Genomic DNA, 24,950 nt, shown 5'->3' with positions numbered 1-24,950 from the left:
ACGAGGGGGTTTTGGTGAATTTGAGTAAAACCAGCAACAAAGCCTCTTGATTTCTGCCAAACCACATTTTTTGTGTGTGCTACGATGAAAGACCGCTAGCAGTGCCCACAACGTTCTCTAATGCACACTGATATGGAACTAATCCATGGACCCCAAAAGCATTTGAAACTGAGGGGGCTTCAGAAAGCTTTTTAAACAATGTCCGTCAGTGCTCAACCAAACACACAAACACACACACACACACACACGCATACTCTTCCAGAACATTGTCTCCATGAAAAAGAAATTTTACACACTAAAGTCATGAGAGAATTAAGAGTGCTAGATTTTCAACAGGCATTTAAGAGCTTCGATGATATGGAGAAACAATTCTACAAGTCTACAGGGACTTAATTAATTGTCCAAAAAGTGGCGTCCACCACAGCTCTCCGTGAGCCGAGTCTGTATTGCAAATAAGCTAACAAGCAACGTGTGACATTATTCTGTCCCGCTTCATTTTATGCTCTGTAGCAACTGAGATTTTTTCATTATTCACTTGATTCAGTGCTGTGCTGTGATAAAGGTCTGACTGACCAAATTATAGAGAGAGACACAATGTTGAGCCTAAAAGAAGAGCCTTGAACGTACATATTTATTCAAATTTTTCTTGCAATACAAAACAGTATGCAGGGTTTCTCAGAAAAGTTGGTTTTGTTTATGTGATTGTTGTGGTTGTATTTTGTAACTCCTGTATATATGCGTGTGTTTGATGATGGACCAGTGAGGCCATATTGATGCTGACGATAGACTACAAAAGGTCTATGTAGAAGCTGGAAGGAATGAAGCTTTCAACTGTGGTCTGAATTGAGAGTCATCTGTCTTCTGTAACACACCGGTGTGTACGTGCAAGCTTTGTTGGTATGCATGCACTTTTGTAAGACATCTCACACGCTCTCATCACAAACACTTAGACATGCATTTACACACAGGCAGAGCAAAGACAAAGTCCAGGATAGCGAGAGACACGTGGAACATAAACAAGTCTGATAGGTCCGCTAACAACAACTTGTCCAGTTAAAGCTAAATGTCTTTACTCTTACATGTGAACACTTGATATGTACACGTATACATTTGTACATGTTTGGTTTTTTTTTTTCTTTCTTTTCTTATTTGCTTCTTCGTCCAAAAAATAGTTTGTGGCTTGTGGAAACTGAAACATTCACAATTGCTGGAATAAACACAACTGATAGATTTTTTTAAGTGATTGCAAAAAGTCCTTTTGATTGTGGAAATACAAACTGCATTGCCCTTACCATTATTTTGGCAAAATTATCAAATCATTCTTGTGGAGGATAATAATGTTTTTCGAATTAAAGTGTCGGTTAATTGTCTGAAAGCGGAGATTTTGGCGTTAGGGGTAGGAAAGTGTCATCACATTTCTGTGTCATGGTCCCAGATCCAAGTGCTGTTGTAGGGATAAAACTATACCAGCGGAGCACAAAGCCAACTAACCTGCTATGCATTTACACATAAAAATGAATATTTAATATCCATGAATTTATACTGTCTGTCTCTGTAAGATGGATTTGTAAAGAAGAGAGAAAGTATTCCATGTGCCCAATTATAGAAGCTTATTTTTCATAGCCTCTCATATTTTGCTGAAGCTGCGGTGATGTACATTTAATGGATCTTTTCAACAGGGGTTCTGCTCTCGTTAAAACATAAAACAAACAGTCTAGATGCTCACAAAGATTCCCCCCAGCATCAAGCTTTTATCCAGACACCTTCACGCAGGTATTTTTACACATAAAGGCACATAAACGGAGCATGTGTGCATATATTTATACACAGGAAGGAATCTGTGCGTTCACTCACATCTAAACACAAAAGCGTGAGAAATGGTTTTCACCTGGCTTGGATACAGTTTCATCCTTTCAGCCATGACAGTTTATTAGCTGCTTAAAACATTACCACAGTGGGAGTTTCCCTGCATTCCTCACCATATGCACACACACACACACACACACACACACACACACACACACACACACACACACACACACACACACACACACACACACGCAGGGGAAACCAAACCTTCACTTTCCATCTCTCTGTCTCCATCAAGCCATTCTCTCGCTTTCGCTCTATTACACCAGCACACACATTCCACCTTCCTCTCTCTCCTTCCCTCTTTCTTTTTCTCTCTCTCCCTTTCCACCTCTTTCCCTCCTTCACTCACTCCCTCAGTCACAGTTGCCGACTACCACACACTCCTGTCGGTGTAATGTTACAACACAGCCTGTTAACATTCCCTGGTCGGTCGCTGAAGCTTTCCAGATTGTTCTGTTTAGACAAACGCTACCACAGAGGAGCGGCGGAGACAGAGGAGGTGACGGATGGAGGACTGAGACTGAATGGCAAAATATGAATAAACACATATGTGCAAGTGTGCATGAACTGACATGCAAAGAAACACGTGTGTCCTTATAAACAAATTGAGTAACACGCAAAACTCTTCTTACCTTGGATTTGTTTTCATGTGCAAATTTAGGTGCACGTATATGGAAACACACACACACACTCACCCACGGTTAACTTGCATCCTGCAGGGGGACCCTCAGCTTTGCATATCTCATTATACTGTTGAAATGTCAGCCTCGTTAAAGTGGCCTATTTGACTTAAATGAGAAGCAGAGTGTAAATAAAGGCTTCAGCCGGTTTGTTTTCACTGGTCTCTCCAGCACTCTGCTCTCATTCCAAATCAATTCATCAAAGAATCCATCACTCTCTCCGGCTTTCTTTATTTCTTTCCTTTTCTTGATCTTTCCATCTTTTGCCTTCAGTCTTTATTTTCATTTTCACATTTTCTTTTTCATTCTCAATTTCCACTGTCTTCTTTCTTCCTTGCTCTTTTACTGAGGACAAAAGTTGGAATATTGCAGCACCAGCTGCACTGATTCAAAATGCAGGATGCACTGGAAATTTCACAGTAAATGGCTCTAACCGATGGGGAAGTCGTAGGGCTTTATTCTTAATTTTAATAAACATCTTCTCAAACTTAACATTTTGAGTGTGTATTTAGATCTTGCCAACCCAAACTAGCCATAAAATGTCAAAATGGCAAAGTTACAAAAGACCTGAAATAAAAGCACACACTCACTCCTTACTGCAAGTTTAAGCCTTTTTTTCAGACACCCTGAGATAATTTCAACACTCTTATCTGGACCAAGAAAATGTTGTATAAGCCCCAGTTTGTTCCTCTCATTTATTCTATGTATCAAGTTTCAAGTCTATTCTCATATACTTAATAAAAATGCAAACAGTGTTATCAGTAATGAAATTCTTGGTCTCAGATCCAAGTCAAATTTACAAATTTAGTAAAACAAAGGCATAGTAGGAGAATAAAATAAACAATAAATAAAATAAAATAAACAGTAGTCATTAAATAAATAGTGAACAGTATTTAAATAGTAATTATTTAATAGTAATTAATTAGTGGTGTAGGATAAATCATATAAAAGTACTTACCTAAAGAAAAATAAAATATAATAAAAAGAATTAGTGTGAAAAATTAAAGAAAAGTTAACGTGGCTAGTGTAAGTAAAACAAACAATGTACCATGTACCATGTTTAACAATACTCTATTTTTACTCTATTATTACTCTATTTCGTGTCTTTAAAACAGCAATGAAGACCTGCTGGATTGTTTGAAAGTTTGCCTTGTATTTACCTTTGAGAAACAGCCGCTTAGATTTGTGAATAGCATAATCAACTCGTGTTAAAATGATGATTTCATGAGAGGCACCAACTGTATATGTTTCCAAAACCCTGTTTTAATGCAGCGAAAAGCTCTTGTGGTCTTCATTAGGGAAATGCTATAAGAATTAGTTATTCAGCAGTTGTGATGCTGCAAAGAAACATTTAATAACTCATGAAAATCTCGGAATCAAGTTATTACATTTTTTTTAAACTTTAAGAACAATGTATATCCAATAACGTCACAAAGATGTTTATTTGGCCTTTGCTAAATTGCAACTCCAGAAAAGGCGGTTGCAATTAAAAGGCGATGGATGGGAAATTTTTTCCTGCTTTACCTGATCCTATTTTATTTCCTCCCATTTAAACTGATCACCTCCCATTCAAATCCCATTCCAATTACTTCCAATCCATTTTCAGTCCTGGGTTATCAAGGGATGCACTGGTAGCTTACTGTAGGGGTCAGAGCCCCAACCATGAACCACAATGTCCCGGTTCAAGTCAGGCCAGGGAATTTTATTGCATGTCATTCCCCATCTCTTTTTCCCTTTATTTCCTGTCATCTCTCTACTGTCTTCTGTCTGACAAAGGCATCATTAAGCCCAAAATAATAATAAAAATATCATGTTGAGTATTAATGGTTCTTTTATCCAGATGGACTCAAAAGTTTCATCATCCATCCAATTAGATTCTCTGTAAAACTCTCCATTCTCCACACTGCCTTCGCCTTGTTTACGCTGACCTCCCCTCCTTCTCCTTTTAACTCCATCTACCTTTCTTTCCTTTTTATCTCTCCCCCTCCTTCCCTTTCATCCACGGTCATCCCCTTTCTTCTCAGTTTATTTCAGCTACTAGAGTTACCTGCTACCGCTCTGACATACACTGAACCTTCTCTGTCTGACACAAACACTTCCAATGAAGCAAAGAGACAAGAGTGAAAGCTCAATTGCTCGCTCATACTCTGCACAGACCAATTCGCTGACCCATGCAACCTTACAGACTGACAGGGAAATATGGCACACACAAAACACACAAGAGCACAAAGCCATACACTCTCTTAAATGCGAGCGCAAATGTCACACTCCAAATCCTCTCATTTCCTCTTTCCTGTAGCTGGTCAGTCAGGCGTGTGTGACACTCAGAGAGTATCAATAGCAGGGGCAGGTTTTGCTGGCCCTCAGAGACACACATACACACCGAAAGCCTCAAGGTACACAAGGCACACACACACACACACACACACACACACACACACACACACACACACACTGGCTCGCTTGCAAATATATGCACACAAGCCCACACACTCACACCCTTGTGGTCGCTGGAGATGCGGTTCAAATCCTGCCCAGTAACCCTTGACCAATACCAGTGCCTGGACCAAGTGTGTGTGTGTGTGTGTCTGCATGTATGTTTGTGTGTGTGTTGTTCTTGGATGGTCAACAGTGTATTTCAGAGCCAGGTGATAATGAGGTCCTAGTTGACTGCACTGCCATGTTACGGCAGAGTTTTATGTGTGTGTGTGTTTGTTTGACAGGTCAAGGACTGTTGCTCTTTACTGAACCCTTTGCTGCTCCCCAGACAGTCGTCATCACCCGTGGAGGGTCTGTCTCCCTCTATTGTTTTGCTCTTGCTCAGCTCAGTGTGTCCGTATCTGAACATTTGTTTTTAGTCTTGTAAGGTACTTGTATTTATGACCTCTAACATTATTAAAGTCATTTATCATTATTATTCTGTTTCTGTTCACTTTCAAAGCAGGTGTTGCCTGATGTGCAGTAGGGGCTGAATTCATGATGTACACTTTTTTAAACAATTAAACAAGAAAAAAACAAAACAATTAACATCTTTTCATTTAACATCAAATTAATATCAAATTCATGATTTTAAGTTTTCTTCAGCTTTAATGTAAACCATTACATGCCCATCTGATTTACAGCATCCATTTGGTTTCATTTAGTTGTAAAGTGGATGATGGGATATTCTGTGCGATAGAAATACCTGGCACTTTACAATCTGTAGACAGCAAGACCAACGGCAGTTTGATTAGTAAACCAAAAGTCGTTATGTCACTGACCCAAAGTGACATTTGTTTCTCTTTGTGTGTTTACATACAGTATTCTGTAGCTCTGCACCGACCTTCTTCATGCCTGCTGCCTCCTGACTAATAATCCAATTCTGGATTACATGTAAAACAAATACATACGGTATGCATAGGTATCTAAACCCTGTCTCCTAAAAATTACGTTTCTATACAACTAAACTGCAACAGCAAATTCGTCAGGATTACCTTTTCTATAAATGCAATTAGGATATGTTGTTTACATATTTGGAAAGGCACAAATAAGATGTTCACAGACAACTAATTGTTTTATGACAGAATATCTGAACTTGCAGTACAATATCCACTTGTAGTGACTTAACAGTATTATTCAACTTTTTTATGGTTATGTTAAAATAATAGCACCACTTAGTTAAATATTCTGGTTTAATACAGAAAAATTTCAGTGCCTTCACACGCAATGTGGTTATTTACACTTAACCAAAACCACGACCTTTCCCCAACCCCTACCAATGTGTTCTTGTTGCCTAAACCTAACCACAGATAGAACTCTGGATAGGAACCCCGGTCTCTGGTTGACGTCATGCCCCACCTCCTGGCAACTCCGGTACTGTTAATAAATGTAACGCTTCATTCATTCAAAAATCCGCAGAAATGTAATCTTTTGTGGAACATAATCCAGCCAGATATTATATTTCCTACAAAACATATTTACTGTTGCAGTTTATTTTCTGTTTTAGTTGTATAGAAATGTAATTGCTAGGAGACAGGGGTGCGTATTTACACTAAAATTATTATATACAGTGCATGCACAGTATTGATTGCTCCATGTGGTACTGATCAACATATTGACCAGAATAACCGTGTTATCTTTTCCAGACCACATAGATGTGGATACATGTTAGTACCAAACACATACACCCACAATTGGCTGCAGGCAGGCACACAAAAGTGCACATGTATGTACTGTAGGAACATCTTTATTTTCACACTTACATACACATGAGTCCTTATTTCGCTTAAAAGGGTCCTCAAATAAATATCTTAACCTTTCCCTGTTTACATTTTCTTGTTGTGAGTAATGACTGTTGTCACTCACAAGCAAAGGTAGAATGACTGTGACATTCAGTGTGATTCTATATCACTGCAAAAAGACAGTTTGGGGACACTGGATACTGTTTGTTCACGTCCTGTGTCCTTCCTCAAATTAAGGTGATGTCCACCTAAGTTTTAATAAAAAGTTTTTATTAATAGCTAAACTGATCCATAGTAATACCTCTTCTTGAACTTATCTATGGAGGCAAGTCAGAAAACACTCTTATGGATAATTTTAGAAGGAACTATCAAACAGCCTATTTTTCCATTTAGGTATTAGGACTCGTTTTTTTTTTCCTTTTTTTTTCTTGCTCTTTTTCATATGTAAAAGTCATAACTAATTTTATGCATTCTCGCATTTAAAACCTCAGTCAAAGGACTCTAATATCCATGGTCCAATGAAGCCTTTTAGAAATCCCAATCTTTCAAAAGCAACCATGCCTGTGTGTCATTTTCTTTTTCTTTGAGCATCTCTTTAGTCTATGTTCTTCATAGAGAAAATCGATAAGGAATCACCCCTTGATCAAACTCAGTTCACCTATATCATAGAACTATCAGTACACTTTGGATACCAGCTGTTAATCAGCTTACTTGTACCTGTTGGTTGCTCTGTTTTAATTGGCCAGCTGTGGTACAAACATTTGCAGGTCATTGGCAGAAGGTGTTTTATAAATGAATGATTACATATGCTTTCCTTCCAGTGTTGTTTTTTAGTTGGCATTACTTGAGGTTGTGTACCAGTGTTTTAGATGCTCTCAGCCTCAGTGAGCGGTGTGTAGGTGGTGAGGAAGCCACTTACTAAGCCTACTACTACTAACTGAATGTTAACATGAGTGAGGGCGCAAGGGGTTGTGTGTTTGTGTTTGCGTGGCTCGGGTAGATTACTGATTTGTCTGATTTGTGTGTGTTGTGTGTGCAGGGTCTTACTCGCACGCATTTGTGTGTGTGTTTAATAAATGAGGAAGGGCAGCAAAGGTTGAGCGCAGTGCTGGCTCCCCAGCTGGCTTGGTTGTATCATAGCAACTCCACATGAATAATAATCATAAACACAAACACAAACAAAGTAATGAGCCATTCTTCTCCAGCTACTCTGGTTAATCTCTGTCAGCTGTTTCTACTCTACACTGAGATCCATTTTACAGTAACTACTCATTTGCTTTGGCTAAAACCTAATGATGATATACATTTTAAATTATTTTAACATTTTAGCCTTAACAAGCTGGCTAACAGAAAGATGCCTGGACTGTAAACACAGATACACACACACACATTACCACAACCAAGGCTTGAACAAGGCTTAGGGAGGAAGTTGCTTGATGGCACAAACACACAACCAAGATAAAACAATTATTTATTGTTGACCTTCACTTTTGAGAATAAATGAATTGAAAAGAAAGGAGAGACTTACTGGGGAAGTGGGTAAAAGTGGGCAGAAAAAGCTAGAGAGAGAAAATGTACAATCCGGCCAGTATACATTTGCAATGTTCAACATATTTTTACAGAAAATTACAAGTAAAAAATCTAAGATCGGCCATTTAAAACATTAAACAATAACAGTTACCACAAGGTACTATTTGTTCTGGCAGAAACAGACAATGGCTGAACTTTACAACTGCAGCTGCTGGTTAAACTTCTGAAATAGCTACTTTTTTTAAATTTTGCTTTTTTCAAAGTGTGTTTACAGGCTTTGGCAGGAAACCGGAGAGATAGTCAGTGGGGTCAATGAAAGAACACTTCATTCAACTACTATTTTCCTTCCAACACACACACTCTTGAGAACACAGTTAAATTGCTATTTTCATCAGTGTTGGACCGACTGAAACACTGTAAACAGACTTCCATTTTATCACTGTTGAAGAAAACAGAGATGTACTTTACAATTCTGGGTCCTTTTTGTTGACGGTTCTTGTATCCAGAAACAACCAAAGTGATGTCATGAGCAGATATTTGTAGACCAGAGTGCAATGTAGTGACAAAACACATCATAAGAGGGATGAGACTTGCTTTTTTCAGGAAACTCACTGTCACCATTGAATTCAATAGTGCCTTAACTCATACAACCACAGTGAATTGAAAAAGAATCAAAGATGCTCTCAGGCATTTTTCATACTGCATCGCGGGGAATGCAGGAAATCACATGCTGGAGCAGAAGTTGAAACTACAAGTTTAGAGAAATTGGGAACAACAAGAAGGTCTATTTCAAATTTAAACAATGGCAGAGTGCCACAGCTTTAAATTTCATATCACATCTTCCCTCTTTTGCCTCCAAACTCTACTTAGTGCATCCAGGACTGAAAAAAAAAGAAAGAAAAACAAACATTTACCCCCAGCTTCACTCCAACCAAATGCTGATTTCAGCATTGACCACTGTATGATTGTAATGGTTGTTGTCTTTATATTATGTTATTTTGCACCTGATATTTGATCTTTAAACCAAAACACAGAAATATAATTCTTTCAAATTCTAAAAAATTGTTACAGATGTTACACTTGAAACAGTTCATATGGAAATCCATTAAAGGGCTAATCTAGCAATTTAGTTTTGCACTTCCATAAAGCGAGGACTCTTTGTACAAGACTTACAGTCTTTTGTATGGGGCAAACTCCAAAACACAAAATACCAAAATTCCCATATTGCAATTCGACAGTTCTTTAAACCCTTAAACCCTGCCTTTCCACAGGCAGGGTTTAAAGACTCCACACCTGTAGTCTGTAACATAGATTTTCTATTTAAATTTGAAATCTCCAACTCACGGTAAATTCCTCAGACAGGACAAAGATCCCCCAGAGCTTTTTTCAAGGGTTTTTTAAAACCTTGATTAGTAAACTGACCTTTACTGTCTATGGGAAATAAGTGGAACTTCCCTTTAAGTGTTTGGTTGAAATCTCGACAACACAAACACATTTGCTAGTATTTGGACAATTACTGAGTTTGATGGTTAAGACTGGGTTTTAGGGTTAGGTTAGGGTGAGGGGAAGGCATTCAGTTTTAATGGTTAAGGTTAGGGTAAGGGGCTAGGGAATTCATTATGTCAATGAGTGTCCTCACAAAGAGAGAAATGTGTGTGTGTGTGTGTGTGTGTGTGTGTGTGTGTGTGTGTGTGTGTGTGTGTGTGTGTGTGTGTGTGTGTGTGTGTGTGTGTGTGTGTGTGTGTGTGTGTGTCTGCTTTTCTTTCCAAGTAAAATAAAAACGTTTGGTCAGAGGGCTGGACTAGCATGGACTGTTCCACCAGTCAACTAGACAGAGCAAAAAAAACAAACTGTCTCTTAGAGAAGTTGAGAAATATGGAGAAAGAGATCAGGGATTGTTTGTGACACATACTTCCTTCTTTCAAATACTTGACCCTTGTTCATCCTTCTTTTCATCTGCTGCTCTTTCTGTCTCTCTCTACTCTTCCTCCCTTCTGTCATTTTGACACCCAAGTGACTTCTACACCTCCCCATCACCCTCCTCGCTCTCTCGCTCTCCTCCCAGTTGGCTTCAGGATGTCATACGCTCAAACATGCACACACACAAAGTCCGACACCACAAACACACAAAAAAACTGACCCTGTTTAATAAACAAGCAACAGAGTGTGTGAGAGTAAAGAAGCTTTTAGTGGCGCCTCTTATCTTGCTTCCTCTCAACACAAACACACACACACACACACACACACACACACACACACACACACACACACACACACACACACACACACACACACACACACACACACACACACACACACACACAAACACAAAAACACTGAACTGTCTGATAATTTTGAATGTCATCTTTGAGTCTTTCACACACCTGACACACATGCACATACACACACAGCCTTATTATTATGTCCTTCTCAGTTACACACTCCCTCCACCAACATGGACAAGCTGTTCTGTGAAGTGTCTTAATGAAAGAACCCTCGCAGTACTGTTGGCTCCTCCAGCACACACACATATGTGCATACATACGCATAAACATTACATGTATAAGTCAGTGTGCTACACGTTGAAAGGTTGAAAAGAATTGATGACAAGGTGTAGATAATTAGGTATAAGGTAGAGGCCGTCAGGGGCCCACTCGGTTCCTAGGAACTGGAAGCAGACCTGGGACCCGCGTCAGGCCAGATCCAAATTATTTTCAGACTAACTTGGTCTGGGTAGGATCCTGTTCTACTGCTGTGGGTTTTGGGTCTGTGGGTCAATATGTCTAACACTCACATAATCCAAGAAGTCTAGCTGACAGCTCTTTTAGACTACTGGTGCTTCTTAACTGATATGAAATTGTGCTCCTGCCATGAGTGTAGGTGTTCTGTCTGTAAGCATGTTCACCTGACCTTAAAAAAGCATTTCTTCTTTCTGCCTTCCATCCTCAATAAGTCAGTATTGTTTTTTTCTCATGATTGTTTTCTCACATAAAAACTGAACTTTTCTAAAATGGTCTCCAGAGCAGATATGTTGTAAAATGTAAGCTGTGTGTTTGAACTGTCTTTCTCCTCTAATGCTCTCTGTGATCATCATTGCGATCATGAAATAATGGTTTTATCACCGCAGCACAGCAGCCTGGTAAATTACTGCCAGTTAAAATATAATGTTTATGAGCTGCTCTTAAATCACTATTCTGTATTGCTTCTGCTTTCAGACGAAAGAAACAAAAAAATATGTAAAAGAGAACAACAAAATAGTGTATTTGGCTGTAAGAAAACACAGTATAGTTGATCACAGAGAGCAGGAGGGAACAGAACAGAGGCTTAACAGGCTGACACTCAGCAGAGCAACCAGGCTGTGTCTCTCCCACTCCCTGCCAGATGTTGTTGAATGATGCCCAATTTTGTTATTTAACAGCAGTTTAAAAATTAATTAGATGTAGATGTAGAATGTAACACATGGGGGTCAATATCTTTGTGTGTATTTACATGTGTGTGAACAGATTCAGCTAAATAAAGACAATTGTAGGTACATTCACTGTTGTTTCACACTTTGATGTGTTGTCATGGAAATTGCTTCTATCTCCTGTGGTTGTGTGTGTGTGTGTGTGTGTATGTGTGTGTGTGTGTGTGTGTGTGTGTGTGTGTGTGTGTGTGTGTGTGTGTGTGTGTGTGTGTGTGTGTGTGTGTGTGTGTGTGTTTTCATTAAGCTGATTATAGGTGAATTAGTTGCTTTTGATGCAGACATGTAGACCAAGAGAGAAGGTTGAACACAGAAAGGTTTAAGACCAAACCAGAAAGAAGATATGACAGTCACTGAAGTGAAGGCAAGGGAGAGGAGAGATTAGAAAAAAAATAGTGTTTCTTGAATTATTACTACCATTCTCATCATTCTCATTATTTTCATTGTTTTTCATTATTATTGTGGTATGTTGAAAAGGCTACCATCAACACAGAGAGGATCCGTCATAATGCCTGAAGCTCGCTGCTAGAACATTTTATTAATAGACATTATTATCCAGTATGTTGGGCTTCCTTGTGGAGATGCAGTGGAGGGATAGCTGCACAATGAGCTACCCAATTGATTTGATTAACTGCTTCCTCATGACCACAATGAACAAGAGGAATGATTACAGCGATCGGTAACTTTCACTTTCCACTAGGCATGTGAGTTTTGTGTTAAGGTAGACCTGAACAATGTCTGAATCTTACCTATAATCATTTGTTTTCTCTCTTCTAAGTCTTATTCGATTCATTTCATCCAATTTTTCTGTGTTTTAGTTTTGTTTTTGCTGCTTTGTGGGTGTGCGTGTGTGTGTGTGCTCGGTTATGTTCAGTTTTTCTAATTCAGTTTCTTCTTCTTTCTTTTTCTTTTATAAACTCTCTCTCCCTCTCTGCTCTCTCTGTTTCCTTGCTGTCCATGAGTAGAGATCGCCGCTGCTCATTTGTTTGTTTATACTCAGTTATTGAGATATAAACTAGTGCAGTCCAATCATCTCTCTCCTGCTGCCTGGATCTGTGTGTGTGCACGTCGATGTATATGAACTTGGTTTCTCTGAGGAAGAGGGAAATGATCTTTGAAACTGAGCTCAAATGTTTTTCTGTCTTGTGCTCTTTCGAACTGGCTCTGATTACTCCTGCTTTCTTTTGTGTTCCACATTCTTTTTTGCCTGAATACACACATGCACATACAAACTTGGCAACCTCTAGCTTTTCCAAAAACCTTATACCTCTAGTGGCTGCATCATTCATAGCATCCTGTTGGTGTAGCAGTTTGGTGATGATTCAACTGTAGGATAATTTTGGATGCTGCAGTTTGTGGGGCTGTTGAATAGTATTGCATTATGTTGACAGGTGTTCCTATTATTTTGTCCACTGCATTCAAATCAAGCTAAACAACAGACACACCTCGTTATATAATGCAATACTGTTCAACAGCACCAAAAACTGGAGCTTCAAAATGATCATACATTGGAATGAACACCTCTTTAACACAGTTTCAACACAAACTGAACATTATAACTTACATGAAGGAGGATTTATTGCCAGATTGTTGTATTAGACAGCATTAGTTTCACCTAGGAGTTTCTAATAAACTGACAACTGAGTGTATATATATTATATTAATTTGTTTCAGGACTATCACAATTATACCATGACTGCTTGCTTTATTCTGCATAATTTCATTAACACAAACTATCTTGACTGTATTTCTATTGTATTAATGACACTAACACACGTGTACCCACGTACACCACTGCTTTACACAACTACAGTAAATATAATATGGTACCTCATGTTGCTGCAGCCCTGTAGTTGCCTGGCAATGTACCGAGCTGTGTTCCAGAAATAAACACAAAGACCACAGAGTATATGTGGAAAAGTATGTAATTTTTTCTAATTCCTCTAAATATACTCAGAGGAATCAGGGCATGTTCACAAAATGAAGAAAAGATGAAGATTGGAAATATATTGCTGCAATATTTAGGGAGAAAATGTAAATTAATGTCATTGATTTTTTAACAGTATACACACTTAATTTTTGGTTCCTTTCCTTGCTTTGCTAAATACAAATTGGCCGTCATCATTTAGTCACCTGTTGATTTATCTTTATGAATGCTGACTTTTAGCTTATTTCCTTACAATGCATGTGTTTTGGTGTGCAAGTACCTGTGTTTGCTTTGTGTTCAAAGAAACAAAAAGGCATAAACAACAGGCTTTTTTTTTCTATACCTACTATGTGCATTTCAAAGAGAGAGTGAGAGAAACAGAGATTGCGTCATCCACATAAAGTGTATGAGTGGGATGAATGCTTTGGTTACTTGTGACTGATTTAACTGACACATGCATACATCAGTCTCTGCTCTGTCTGTTTGTACGTCTGAGCCAAACACATAAAATCTTACACATCTAGAAATATGTGTGTGTGTGTGTGTGTGTGTGTGTGTGTGTGTGTGTGTGTGTGTGTGTGTGTGTGTGTGTGTGTTGTTTGTAAGTGGGTGTTAATTGATGCATTCTCTCCTTTTGTCTGTTTAATGGAAAAGCTCTTCTTATTAAACTGTCACTCAAATCTGTGTTCATATGTGCGTGGAAAAAGAAAAAGATAGAAAGATTGGAGCAGGTCATTATGATACAGTGTGAAAGGAGAAGAGAGAGGTTGTAAAAGGGGAATGGAAAGAAAGAGAGAGAGAGCACAGGAGAGGTGCAGAAGAACAGACCATTACAACAATTAGTGTGCCATTTAAAAAGCTTTCCTTCACAGTCGTTTGATATTGAAATGAAACAATGTGTCTCTGCAGGAGGCTGTTGGGGAAATTAGCCTAACAGTACGCTAAATGACACACGCACACACACACTCTTCATCACCTGTGGAGGGCTTGTTTTCCCTTCGCTCTCAATTCACTTCATTTCATTTAAATTAATTTCAATTCAGTTCCGTTAAAATCAGTTCAGTTATGTTGCTTACTTTTCACTTCACCTCAGTTAAGTGTGCTGTACTGATGGTAAATTTTAATGAGTCCGTAAACAGTGCTGATAAAATATCAAGACAACATGTTAAATACAAAACATTTTTAGATTTAATCACTTTGCCTTGGTGTGTGTTGGAGTTTTCTCTGACAGATTATAACTTATATTTATAGGAACAATAATCAAAATGGATGGTGATTTGTAACCTTGTCAGATATACAGTAAACTCTACACTTCTTGATAGCATCATTTAAAAAGTGGTTTTAGAGCACATTGTTGTTGACAATACAAACACACTGAAAGTGCTAACACATCACACTCAATAGATGTAGGATACACTGCCTAAAAAACTGTTGATCTCTTTAATTACACAATACAATATTTTAACATGTTCTAAACATTTTAAACATGTGTTTCATCATATACCCGACAGCCGTTTTCCAAAACTTACTGTAATGTGGGAACAGTTTTCCCGGGATGGAGCTTCATAGGCTCATAGAGCAAGTTGACACACCTGTTCCTAATGAGAACTTTGTGACTGCTTGGGAAAGTTTTGAAAGGGGCAGAGCTGAGAGTCCACACCCAAGCGTCTTTAAAGACGCTTGGTATACATTACGGCGCCCCTACCCAGCCAAGCACAGTATTATTGTGCACCCATTTCTGGGGGGTCTGTTCTAGTAGTATGCTGGAAGAAGATTAGAAGTTAGTGGGTTTCAGGGCAAGGTTCTTAAACTGGGCTGGGGCCTGGTTATCAAGGGCAAGGAGCAAGGGAGTGTTTGGCTGCTTCTCAGTATGAGGAAAAGGCCTTTCTTTGCTATAGGTGGGAGCCCCAGAGCAAAATTGGCCCCTCCCGACTGACACTTACGCTCATAACCACCACCACTTTAAAACTTGTGTGAATTTTCAGAGGAAGACAGAATAGTAATAATAAATCTTCTAAAATTCCACAGAGTCACCTACACCAATTACCATTTGTTAAGATTTTAGAGTCAAACAAAAAATATGAAAACATGGTTTAAGGTATAGTCAGCAATTCTAATCCAATACATATTTTGTCAAATACTCTGTAACTGAGACACAGCAAAAAAACAAGAAGGTCATAAGAACAAAAACTGAAAAAGAAATGCTTTGATCAGGCAAAGGCGTAGAGCTGCGTTCCATGATCAGACTTGGAAAGAAATTAATTGCTGGACTTATCCGCTGGGACCGGGCAGGGAGAGGGGGGGTGCCTGGGTCGTGTCGGTTGGATGTAGATACAAAGGTGATATTATTCACAGAAGAAGAGAAGCTCAAAAAACTCTATGTTGGAGGCTAAGCAGCACAACTAACAGCAAAGGTTTAAAACCTGGACTCGGTGGAGGACGTTAATTTCCCAAAATACCAATTAGGGTCAGTAGGACAGAAGCAGGTGGCGAAGACGATGCTGGGATGTTCTGCTTCCCATATTGCCTTTGCAAACTTAACTGACGATGAAAGGATCAATGAATAAATGAATGGCTTTTCTGTTTATTTAAGTTCTGGGTCTAGGTTTCATTGCAATGATTAGACCAGTGCTCACCCAGATGATAGGCCTAGTGTTTTAGTGTTTTCTCACTGCATTAGGAAGCTTGTTTGTATGTGTACTTAAGAGTCAAAGAGTCAAGAGTTCGATTAGTCTTGATGCAGTTGAGCAGCACTAGGGGCTCACATCAAGAGACCAATTATGTTTATTAGTAGTTAGGTTTAGCCATTGTTTTGCCAGAAGAAAAATGGTTGTGTATGTATGTTTATGTGTTCTTGATGTATTAGTAAAACTCCAACACAGTCTTAAAAGTTACAAGTTTCCTTTCCACTTTCAGAAAGTTTCCTTTGGGAAAATTTCTGAAAGTGTAGTAGCATTTAGCTTTCCCTGAAAGTTCCTCTCTTTCTACCTCCACTGGACTGAATTACAGTACTCACAGTCTGGCCACCTGGTTTGGACACCGACTATGTGGTCAACTTATTGACTGGCTGTCTGACCAGCTGAATGACGAAGTGACTGCTAAACACCCCTTGCAGAAACAATTATTCACTGACCATTTGTCTTTTGTCTGTTTTATTACTGCACCATAAAACTCTGGAGTGACAGAATAACCCTAAAAAGATGGAGTTGTAAATGGAGAAGCTGTGTGTGTGTGTGTGTGTGTGTGTGTGTGTGTGTGTGTGTGTGTGTGTGTGTGTATGAGAGAGAGATGCTTCATTAATTCCTTTTAGTTTCACCCTGTGCCTTGCTCTAAGGCCATCCAGAACTATAAAGAAGAGAGAGGCAGATGGAAAAGAAGAAAACATAAAAGATTGAGTTATGGGAAACAGAAAGGATTGAAAGTGGGAAGAGAACCTCCGAGAAATAAGGATGAGGGCTAAGTAATTGGTTTGGCAATGTATATCTGGTTAACTTCCCCCAAATAACGAGTAGCATCACTATATATTTGCAATGGGATGCATCTGGGACTGCCTCACAAAGAGTGACTGAGAGAGTCCCAAACAGGACTGCAGGATAACTCATAATAGGAGTCATAATGCAATATATGAAATACTTTAATAAAGTCTTCAGTATGCCAAGTGTTCAAAAATATTGATATGCACACCAGTGTATGCATACACACTCTTACACTTAAACCAGAACAGGGTCACATGGAGACCAGAATCAGTGGTTGAACACAACGACATCAAAGAGCAGACTTTCCTAATCCCTCTATATCTCATGTACTTTTTAATCCTTTATGTCCTCTCTGTCTTGGCTGATCTCTTCATAGAAAACAAATTAGAGAGTGAGAGAGGATGAAAGATGTTCAACGCTTTAGGACTCTGTATCTTCATGTATAAGAGAGGGGCAGAGGGTGAAGGGGAGGAATGAAATAAGAGGGAGGAGGTAAAGCATGAAAGTATGTGGTGGAGAGGTGGTAAAGTAGGAAAACTTAGTGAAAACAGATATGATGAAAAAAGAAGGGAAACAAAGAATAATGAGAAGTAAGGTGAAGGAGAGTTAGAGAGGATATGTATTGTATGTATTCACATGTGTGCATATGTTTGTGTGTGTGAGGGGGATGTATAGCAGGTGGCTTCATGGCTTATTGGCCATACCGCAAATATCGCATAAGGCATATAGCAAAGGGCATTGATATATATCCATAACATAGACACACTCTTTTCCATAAAAAAAATACTCATCAAACTTAGATTATAATAGATGTTAGAAAGCCATCAATGTTTAAACTTCAGTGACAAATGAACAACTTTACAGTCATTACACATTGGTAATGTTTTGCGTATTTTAACAGAAAAGTGTGCCTTGATTTTTTTTCATTCTTGCTCCTGTGGACGAACACATTTTGCTATATGTCTATGTGTGCCTCCCTGGGCATTGTTACTGGCACTGTATACTGTGTGTAAGTACACCGAGAGCCACTGGAAACCCAAGTCAAATTCCACAGAAAACATATTTGGTCAATAAAGGTGATTCTGATTCTGATTCGTTTTTTGATTCTAAATAACACTGAGTTTTTTCAGCCTTTGGCCTGTACTCATAAGCCTTAAAAATAAACACGATTTCAAAACAACAATAGTGTTGTTTTTCATGTAAGTTTTCATGTTTTAGTCATGGTGCCTATGGCCTCTCAGCAGTATTTCATAATCTTTGAGTTTTTGACCCAGATTTCAGTTTGACGGATCCCATGGTAGGGTGTGAGTGTGTGTCCATTTGCACATGCTTGTTTTCTTTCTTTCTATGCACTCAGACACAACGCATGTCTCTTCTTTATTATGCTCAGCCTAGCTTGTATGAAAGCATTATAAGACTACGTGCACGAGCGCATGTGTGTGTCTGTATCTGTCTTCTTCTCTCTGTGTCATCAAGCCATTCAGTGCCACATGACAACATTAAGCACTTTTGCATTTGTGTTTGTGTGCTTGTGTGTGTGCATCACTGTGTGTGTGTGTGTTGGGTTCTATTGACACACTTTAGTAGTTCTGGGAAATGAAACAGCTGTTGACCCCCCTCATCTCTTCCACCCATCTCAGACGCTGTCTATCAGCCAACGCTCCGCAATCAATTAGCGTCTACTAATACCTCTGTGTGTGTGTGTGTGTGTGTGGTGTGTGTCTGGGAGGGAGTAGTGGTGGATGCGGTCAACCATTTCACTGAAGCAGCAGCTCCAAATCAAATTTGTGGGCCAGAGTAGCAACCCCTCATTTCCATCTTTCCTCGCTCCACACACAGGCCCACATGGACACAAAGACACAGTAGACATGCTGGATGAAGACATACTGTACAAATAGACATACACACACCACACACACACCACAAACACACGCATACACACACCCTGAGTCCAAAATCTGGTTATTTCCTCATGGTAGATTATTATGGTAATCTGAAGACTCCAGGTGCCAACTTACCAGCTGCAGGAAATGGGATTTTACTGGAAGCAATTCCATCCCTCCATCCAACTGCTCATCCATCCATCCATCCAAAAGTCCATTCTTCCACCCATCCATACCCAGCCTGTGATTTTTTGTCTTTGCAAATCCATTTACTCTTTCAACACTCCTGCCTTCCATTTACTCAATTTATCTGCATTCATCAACCATCCCCACATCACTGTCATATCCATCCATCCATCCATCCATCCATCCATCCATCCAGCCTGCCAGCCATCCAGCCTGCCAGCCAGAGATCCAGTCATCCAGTCATCCAGTCATCCATCTATCCTTTCCTCTGAACCAGACAGAGTAAATAGGATTTTCTCCAGAAAGCAACTGTGTACTCCTCCCTTTCCCTCAATCCTCCATCCATTCACATGTTCCTCTATCTGTGCCAGACTGCGAAAATAGGATTTTCACTGGAAGTAACTCCAATTATTATATCCCTCCCTCTGCTTCTGGTCCTCTCTCCCTCTTGCTCCCTCTTTCCTATAAATAGACGCATAACTACAACTATACATCTGTTCCCTGGTAACCTCCTCCTTAATTCACATCATCAAAGTGGTAATCCTCAAGTTTGTCATTTTTAAATTTTGGTCTCTGTAGGTGGAGTTATTTTCAGTGTCTGCAATACAGCTCATGCTTACTTCCCACTTTTGCTTATGTTTATTCCAGCCAAATTCATAACTTCCTGTACGCCAGAGGGTGAATCACCATTGTATTATACCATGATGAATGAAGCAATATGGACTCTCATTCATATATATTCATTGCTGAAGACAACATAGGGCTACATCCAACAAGCCATGCCAGCTTCCCTCATTCGCCCAGACTATTTCCTTTTCTCTTGCAGGGGTTATCTGGCAAAAACTTGAATCTGGCTCAACTTTTGATACAACACAATGTAGCATCATTCAACAACAGCCTGTGTTAGCCAGTCAAATACATGCAACGACATATTCCTGGTAGATTACTTTTGACAAACACTCTGTTAGACTGTTAATCTTGTGATTGTTGAGAAAACTGGGTAAAATGATTGGAGCCCTGAAAACTTGCCTGATTCGTAAAATACTGTCTCATACTATTATAGTGCAGAGTTTTGAAGTTGGCCAAACCTTGCAACTCATGGGTGTATCACTAGAACCTAGCTTCCTGGTTTGAAATTCATTTTCTACTTGTAGCAACATGCCGCAACCAACATAGACCCTTGTGTTTTTTTAATGCAGTGTTATTTTCTATTTTAACACAGCCTTATTCAGTATCAATTCTCAATCTCCCTCACCCGTACACTGCCTGCTTTGCCCTTCTTAAATGTCTGTGTTGAAATACAAAGGCCAAGCTATTTCTTCATCCCTCAGTTCTGCCACCCCTCCATTCCCTGTCTCACTCCTCTTACCATCAATCCTTCCCTCCAATCCTATAAATATGGTTACATAAAGGTCAAAATGTTTTCCATTGCAGTCCCCTATAGTACATGAAAATGTCACCTGTACTGTATATGAGCTTTAGAAAAGCTTGGAAATGAGCTTGTGAACAGTGCAGGCATCCTCGGCTTATGAGCGCACTTTTGTTTGTAGCTGAGTGCTTCCCTTCTCGCTTTCTGTCATGCCTATGGGTTGAGCTCACACATGATCTTTGCAACTAATAGTCCCCAGGTAAACAAACAATCCTAAAAGAGTAATGAATTATCTGTGTTATTGAAATCTTTCTGTGTGTGTATTTGCTTGTGTGTAACTGAGTATTGTTTCCCTTAATTACAAGCTAAGAAGCGGCTAGATCACTTCAGGGTGTATACAGTCAACATTAGCATACAGAAGGCATTGAGGAAGGGGAGCGCAAACTGTCTCTCTCTTCCATATAAATATAAAGGAAGGAAGGAAGGAAGGACGGGGGGGGGGGGGGCTGTACATGAGGAAGGAGAAAGAGAAAAATTGGGGTGTAAGAAGTAAGTATGCCTCCTGCAAGAAAGTAGGGTGAATTAAGGTGGAGGGCAAGAACGAAGGGAAGGAAAGAAAAGTCAAGTCAAGTGGAGGAAGGAAAAGATTAGAAGGAAAGAGAGAGAAGCCACAAATGCTGTTGTAATATGACACACACACACACTGATACCATCCTTGTAATAATCTCTCTGAGGGGTTTGAGGCCATTTTATCAGTGTTAGGTTTACTGACCCATCATTTTATCATGATCAGGGACTGCTCTGTCTCTGCATTTGTGTGTTTGTGTGTGTGTGTAAGTGTTGGTGTTTTGTGTGTTCATGCTTAAGCCATTACTGATAATCCTATCAGTTTGTGCCATCTAAGACAACAAGGGATTCCCCCTCAAAGACAACCATTGTTATTGTGCTTTCCGCAGCCCTCCTTTAACACAGTCAGACACACTCACACATCTCCCTAAGGCTGTTGTTATTGATAATGTCATTAGGCAGAGAAGGATGTGAAGATGTTCTGTCATTGAAAGTATGTGTGTATGTGTAGTGCATACTGGTGACCAGTGAGCCATTCTTCTCTGTATTCCCAGTGTTACAGTTGAGTGACTTGCCCATAAATAGGTCTGTCTTTTGTTTTTCTTTAACAATACCACCATACATATGGCTGTACTGTCTGCAGTTGGAAGGTAGTCGGTTGTGAAAACTGTGTGTGTGTGTGTGTGTTTGTGTGTGTGTGTGTGTGTGTGTGTGTGTGTGTGTGTGTGTGTGTGTGTGTGTGTGTGTGTATGTGTGTGTGCGTGTGCGTGTGCGTGTGCGTGCGTGCGTGCGTGTGCGTGTGTGTGTGTATTACACTAAAGTACAGTTAGTTCCAATTACTGAAATTCTATTGATGGTGCCTTAAATAGAGAAGAATGGGGTGACCCATGAACTGATCTGAAGTTAGAATAATAAAAGAGCCAAGAAAACAATGGAGGAGGATGAAGAGGGAAAAGAGCTGGATGGGTGTGAAAGGAGGGGTGTAAAGGTTTTTCTCTCCTCTCCCCATTTCTCGGCACTGTAGCTGTCTCATCTAATCAGACGGTGACTGATGGTGTCAAACACAGCACCTCAGCTGTCAACCCAAAACCATGGAACTACAGTATATAATTTCTACTTTAGAGGAACAAGGAAAATAAATCTTTCTGATCAGACTGATGTCCTTGCTTACTGGCATTTATTTTCAAAGTGCAAAGTGATCTTTTGCTCTGCTAGGATAATAAAAACCTTAAATAATTGAAAACTTTGTGCTTGTTTGTTGTTTGCCATTCAGAGCACCCTCCATTCAGTTAAGGTCGTCGTACACCAAAAGAAACTGCATCTCCCAATGCGTGAAAACCAGCTGAGTCAGTTCAAAAGCATGGAGTGGTGAAGTGGAGAGAACCCATATATATGTGCTTATAGCTTTTGTACAGAACTTGATCCTGACTCCCATCTCTACTTTGAAAGCGCAACATCTCTGCTCACTGCCAACACAGAAGTGATCGGTGTGGTTCAGTAGTTGCTTGAAAATCTTTTCATTGCTTTCAGCAGTCTGAAAAGATTGTCTTTTTTTTTTTTTTTTTAAGTATATAGACTTCAACTTCATCAAAAAGACCTAACATAGCAGTCACACATATTGGAAATGCAGTGCAAAAAGATCAGTAGTGACAGCTTTGCATGAAAAATGTTCAGTATAAAAACACAATTATATTAATTTGTAATTTGACATTCAAGCAAAGTTAATTTCAACTACAATTCTTAGAACAGTAATTTACACAACCTTATAACAGAGAATAATGGCCATTCATTTTATAGACTTATAATCACTGTTCAGGTAAGTCTATTTATAAGGGGCAGCATTTGATTTTCTAAAAATGTTAAACACCAGCTCTGAGAGATGTTTAAATTCAAGATCTAGTCTTAAAGATAATCAACACTTAAGTTATGAGCCCAAGACTCTTGCAGTCCATATTTTTTGCAGTTTAACTGTGGTACATTTGAAAAAATGAAAAACTAAATGGATATCATTCCATTACCATTTTTAACATTTCAGTTACAACACTTACAAGTATGTGTACAAGTACTGACGAGTAGTTACATCTTTGCAGTGCATATCATTTCACCACTGAAGAACACAGAGCTACGAAGCTGTGCTACCAGCGTAGTCAAATATCCAGAGAGGACATCATTATTTACAACCACACAGAGAAAAAACAGAGGGAGGGCAAGCTGAAAATATAGTAAGAGAGAGCAGAAAATGACAAAGTTAGACGTGGGGGACGCAAGAAAATAGTATGGGATGAAAGAGGCATGCAGGGAGAGAAAACACAGGAAGGGAAGACAGAAAAAGTAAAATATCGGGAAATAAAGAGGAATCAAAGTGTAAATCAATGATGGACAGAACAATTAAGTTATTATAAACAGCAAACATTTCTTCACTGACTCTGCTCAGCCCTGACAGCCCACTATGACCCCAGGACACTGCTTGTGTGTATATGTCTATGTATCAGTGAACGTCTGTGCTTGTAATGTGTGTGCGTATGCGTATATATTTGTCTATCTCTATCACCTTTTTGTCCTTGCTAATAGCTGAGTGGACTCCCTGCAGTCTCCACAGGCTGTACTGTGATTATCATCTCTTAGTTGTGCACCCACACAGAAACACACACATACACACAGACATAGTACTACAGACACAAATCACACACACATGTACACACAAAATACACAGGAGGACCATACACATGCAGTTTCCTGCAGAGTTGTGCCCATATAATACACATGTAGATGTAGAAAGTACAAACATTCCCTGAATGTGAACATGTGCGTGCGTATTTATCTTGGACTTGTCAACTCCGTGTGTGTATGTGCGCCTCTCTTTACATGTTCATTTGTGTGGGCGTGTGCCTGTGCAAGTGTGCATTTCTGCATGTGTGTAAATCTTCACATTTCTGTGTCTCTATATCGGTACTGCCCCTTTGTGTGTGTCTGTGTGTGTGTGCCTGTGTGTGTGTGTGTGTGTGTGTGTGTGTGTGTGTGTGTGTGTGTGTGTGTGTGTGTGTGTGTGTGTGTGTGTGTGTGTGTCCATATATGTCAGTGCAGCCCATGTTAACTGTTGAAACACTAATTTACTGCGGCTTCCCGTAAGACCTGCTCGGTAATATGGCTTATTGATGAGGCCGCAGGGACCGTGCACGTGTATGTGCATCATGTGTTGTGTTTGTTTGCATTACTGAGTGTTTTCAGTGCTGGTGTACCCACACCAGAGATTAAATATCTGTTGTGCTAGAGATAAATATGATCAGTCCATGGGTGATGTATGCACACATAAATGTTTACTCTTTGTGAGTGACTGTGTCTGTCTGTGAGACACTTTGATGGCTGTGCATCGAGTGAAATGTGTGAGTTCCTTACTTTGTATGTGTATATGAGGTGTGGGCTTATGTAGAATGTATTATTTCTAATGTTTAGATGTTTCTGCCTCTGCATTAGCACAAAATTTATGACTACGGTTCTCAGGAGAGAAGAGAAGAGAAGAGAAGAGAAGAGAAGAGAAGAGAAGAGAAGAGAAGAGAAGAGAAGAGTGGTAACATGATACATGAACTGGGAGAAATCATGAACAGGACATTTCATTTTGGAAAACTGTAAAAATTACAGCCACTGCGGAGTCCCTGGAGTCCAGAGGTGCCAACAGGTTGACACTAAACACAAACACACACACGCGCGCGCGCGCACACAGGTTAAAAAAAAAACACAACTCTGACACCGAAGAGAGTTTCCAACTATGCACTCAGA

The sequence above is a fragment of the Xiphias gladius genome, chromosome 16 (assembly GCF_016859285.1).
Source record: "Xiphias gladius isolate SHS-SW01 ecotype Sanya breed wild chromosome 16, ASM1685928v1, whole genome shotgun sequence".
NCBI classification, from domain to species: Eukaryota; Metazoa; Chordata; class Actinopteri; order Istiophoriformes; family Xiphiidae; genus Xiphias; species Xiphias gladius.
This window is presented reverse-complemented; position numbering follows the sequence as displayed.